The sequence below is a fragment of the Dendroctonus ponderosae genome, unplaced genomic scaffold (genome assembly GCF_020466585.1).
Source record: "Dendroctonus ponderosae isolate FM_Combo_2020 unplaced genomic scaffold, Dpon_F_20191213v2 Dpon_F_20191213_7, whole genome shotgun sequence".
Taxonomy (NCBI): Eukaryota; Metazoa; Arthropoda; class Insecta; order Coleoptera; family Curculionidae; genus Dendroctonus; species Dendroctonus ponderosae.
In genome coordinates this window covers 13,684,556-13,688,890 of record NW_026018916.1, presented here as the reverse complement: position 1 = coordinate 13,688,890, position 4,335 = coordinate 13,684,556, and the positions used below count along the sequence as shown (strand labels likewise).

Below are 4,335 nucleotides of genomic sequence, written 5' to 3'. Positions count from 1 at the left end.
GTACGCCGGTTGTGACACTAACCACTTGTCCGAATTGCCCTGCTTCGGGAAACGGACCTCGGAGATCCCAATAGGTCGGTTGGGTACCTCCCGTCCTGAGTTTACACCAACTCTCATTAAAAACGACTCTTGTTTCTTTCCTGGCCGAGTTGCTCTCGATTTTATTCTCGCTCACGCAAATGGCGACGAGCGTCCCTACTTGGAGATTTCTGTCCTGAGTTGTCCTATGTTGGGTTTGTTGGACTCGTAGGTCGGTCTGGGTATGATGTGCTGGTGAGCTTGGCCTGAAACTCATTTCTCAACACAGCGTTTGTACCGTTGCTAATGGCCAAAAATGTTCTAGTGCTGGTTACTTTTGTGTCCCCATGTCTCTGAGGGGCAAGACTCATTGTGTCGAGGTTTTGTATCTCTCCGAGGTGTCACACTCTTTAATCTTGGGAGTGTATTTCTGGAAGACTATGGGGATAATCCCTGATTTGAATCGAGATGTTTCGCACTGCAGGAAATCCAACACCTAAAATTTCCTGCAATCCAATCGATGCCCAACTTTTGTCCGAGAAGGAGAAGCTGCTCCTTCATGAGCTCGTTAGGGGGAAAATGGTTGCCATGGGTACTGGACTTGGGTGTTGCACCGTGTCTCAACATAACATCGAGATTATGCCTGCTGTAAAACCCATTAAGCAGCGTTATTATCCGGTGTCCCCTTTCAAGCAAAAATTGATCGATACCGAGATCGACGAGATGCTTAAGCTGAGAGTCATCGAACCATCCAAAAGTCCAGTTTGTTTAGTTCGAAAGAAGGACGACTCATATCGCTTCTGCATTAATGTTTGAAAGTTGAATTCCGTCACTAATAAGGATTCTTACCCAATATCCTATATTTTGGCTATTTTGGATCGTCTTCGCAATGCTCGTTACATAAGTTCCTTGAACATTAAATCAGCCTTTTGGCAGATGCCTCTTGAGAAGTCTTCTGGAGAACTTACTGTTTTTACTGTCCCAGGTCAAAATCTGTATCATTTTAAAAGGATGCCCTTTGGCTTCACCAATGCTCCTGCCACATGGCAACGCCTTATTGACCGCGTTTTGGGGGTCGATTTGGAGAATTACGTCGTGGTTTACTTGGATGACATTGTCATTATCTCCCAAAGATTTGAAGAACATTTAAAGATTCTGGCCCTTGTGTTCGATCGGCTGAAAGGCGCCGTATTAGTGGTTCGGAAAGACAAGTGTCATTTCCGTAAACCCGAGATGAAGTATCTCGGCTATTTGCTAGACTCCCATGGCCTGAGACCGGATCCTGAAAAGGTGCAGGCCATTGTTAACATCACCCCTCCACGAAGTGTTACCGAGATTCGTCGTTTTATTTGCACTGCTTCTTGGTATCGAGGATTCGTGCCAAATTTATCTTCAGTCTTGGAACCATTAACCAACTTGATCAAGAAAAAGGTTACGTTTAGGTGGTCGGACTATTGTCAGAGGGCGTTTAATTCCATCAAAGACTCCCTCATCACAGCCTCAATTCTTACTTGTCCTGATTTCGAACGCAAATTTGTCTTGCAAACCGATGCTTCTCATTATGGTCTGGGAGCGGTTCTGACGCAAACCTTCGATGCTGGCGAAAAGGTTATTAGTTACCTTTCTCGTTCTCTCACCCGCCAGGAGATGAAACTGACGGTCACTGAGAAAGAATGCTGTCATCTGGAGTATTGAGAAATTGCGTTATTATTTAGAGGATGTCCATTTCGAAGTTATAACTGACCATCATTCTCTTCTGTAGTTGCACAATTTGAAGAATCCCCAAGGACGGCTTGCTCGTAGGGCTCTTCGGCTTTAACCGTACGACTTCAGGCTGATCCATAGGAAAGGTAAAGACCACGTCGTACCCGATTTTCTCTATCGGCCTGTGCCTGTTAGTGTCGAGGGTATCGCTCCGTGCAGGATTGCGTTCCACCCGCTTGGTCGAATTCGACGGATAAATGGTATCAGCTGATGATCCACAGACTGGAGGAACATCCTGAGAAATATTCTTGTTGGCGAATTGAGGATAGTCTTTTGTACAAGCTGATTGGCTCTGGGCACCCTGAGTTCCCCAATTGAACAAATCGCTGGAAACTGGTAGTCCCCAAAGATCACCGGAAATATATTCTTCATCGATGTCACGACCTCCCAACTTCTGGTCGTCTGGGAATATACAAGACGTTTATGAGGATCGCTGAACGCTACTATTGGCCGCAAATTAGATCCGATGTTATCATTTACGTTCGCCGTTGCGAAGTTTGTGCTCAGTCTAAAGTTGAGCAAAAGCCTCCCGCTGGGTTAATGGGAAATCGACCACCAATTACTCAACCCTAGCAGTCCATCAGCCTCGATTTTGTTAGCCCCTTGCCTCGCTCGAAACAAGGCAATACCCACATCCTTGTCGTGGCGGATTACTTCAGCAAATACGTAGTCCTGTTTGCATGCCGTTCGGCTAATTCTAAAGCCTTGGTGATATTCGTAGAGCAGGAAATCTTTTTGGTGTATGGAGCTCCGCAACACTTAACATGCGACAATTGCACCCCTATGAAATCCAAAGAGTTTCAGTCTCTCTGTGCTAGGTACAAAGTTAATTTATTTTACACCGCATCGTACTATCCTCGAGCTGATCACCCAGAGCGGACTAATCGCGTGATCAAAACCATGTTTAAGTCCTACGTACAACAGGACAATCACCGATCGTGGGAAGATAACTTGCCGGCCATTGATTGTGCCATACGGACCGCACGTCATGAGGTAAGAGGGTACAGCCCTTATTTCGTAAATTTTTGAAGAGAACAAGTTTTGTTTGGAAACGATTTTGTTCCAGGAGTTCCGTCGGCCAATACTGAACCGCAACATCATGTTCAGAGTCGGGTCCAGGGTTATCGGGAGATGTATGAGCGAATTAGTCGGAGGATTGCATCAGCCTGTTGGGAATATCGGAATAGATACAATCTGCGGAGGCGTCCTGTTACGTATGTTGTTGGCGAAAAGGTTCTTCCAAGAAACAAGGTAATATCCAATGCCTTAAATTATTTTAGTGCCAAGTTACCTCCGAAATATGTGGGCCCGTTTATAATAGGCAAAAGGACAGGTACTTGTACCTACGAGCTTCAGGACGAGTCCGGTGTCAGTAAAGGCGTATGGCATGTCCAAGATCTAAAACCTATGCATTCCGGCCGCTTTAGCTCCGATGCTGATGTCGTTAGTTAGCTTAATTGGATTTTCCTGCTAACTGGTTCTCTCTCTATTTGACGGTTGCGAGTGTTGTCTCGATTCAGTTGTTTCACCCCTTTATTTTTCTTCTGAATCGTTTGGTTGTTTTATGTTCATTGCGCTTTACAGATAGAGGCGTACCCTGGTGTGTGCGATCAGCTTGGGGCAAAACTTGATGATCGCTTACATCGGGGTTGGAAAGAATACTTCTGTTCAGTATTCTGGAGGTGGTAAAAGTCCACCAAATGTTAGTGCAAAGTAATCTTCAATTGCTTTGTACTCACCGTGTCAGCTAGATAAATTACTGATCGTCTCTCATTGTTGTATGTTGTTGCCCCGTGGTGTTTAGTTTGGGGGCATACTTCCATGTGAGTGATCAGTTGGCGCAAAACTTGATGATCGCTCACATTGAGGTTGGTTTTATTTTCCCTTCTTTTTTTTATTGTTATTTCCTTCATATGTAGGGGTGGTATGACATTGATCGTCAAATTTTGGCATTAACGCTAATGGTTGAGGTTCGCTACTGGTGTTGCCTGTTAGGACCTGTACTTTCATATCTTGGCAAAAAGCGCAAGCAACTTTCAAAGAAGCCTGTCCTTCTGATGTTTCCACGTTTTCCTCTAAACTTCTGTTCTCCTACTTCCCGTAATTGCACAAATACAGCTCATATTGGTTGCGACGGTGGTACTTCGGTAGTTCTGCGGGCAATACAAATGCAATTTGTTTTAAACCAGGGCGGTAGGTGTGAATGAGTTCAAAAAATGTTTGTAAAATTTACTAGAAATTTGGTCACATGCCAAATCCTATCACTAGCTAAGAAAATTTTAATGACTTGTAGGTTTCACAGATAACGAACAATCAGACTTCATACAAAACCGGAGAACATAACAGTTGGTAAAGCAATAGTATGAAACTAGGCAAGTACCAGCATGCTTTATTTCGAAACGAAGTGGACATGGAAAGTCAGATGGAATAACACACAATACACATTTTTATACATAGAAAATGTATGCCAAGGCTTAAAGTAGCAACAACGCTACACATAAAAACTGATGATGGTAGAAAAATACACCGAAACGTATTTTAATTGATAAATAG

The 4,335-nt window shown here is 44.0% G+C and overlaps 1 long non-coding RNA gene across 1 annotated transcript; it reads right to left on the bottom strand.

Moving 5' to 3' along the window:
* Positions 1-6: 6 nt before the first annotated feature.
* Positions 7-3,783, bottom strand: LOC125505199. The gene is made up of 3 exons (XR_007281993.1): positions 3,522-3,783; positions 1,763-3,458; positions 7-1,701 (listed from the first exon to the last, which is right to left on the bottom strand). It is a non-coding gene; the product is annotated as an uncharacterized LOC125505199 (long non-coding RNA).
* Between the last annotated feature and the right edge of the window lie 552 nt (positions 3,784-4,335).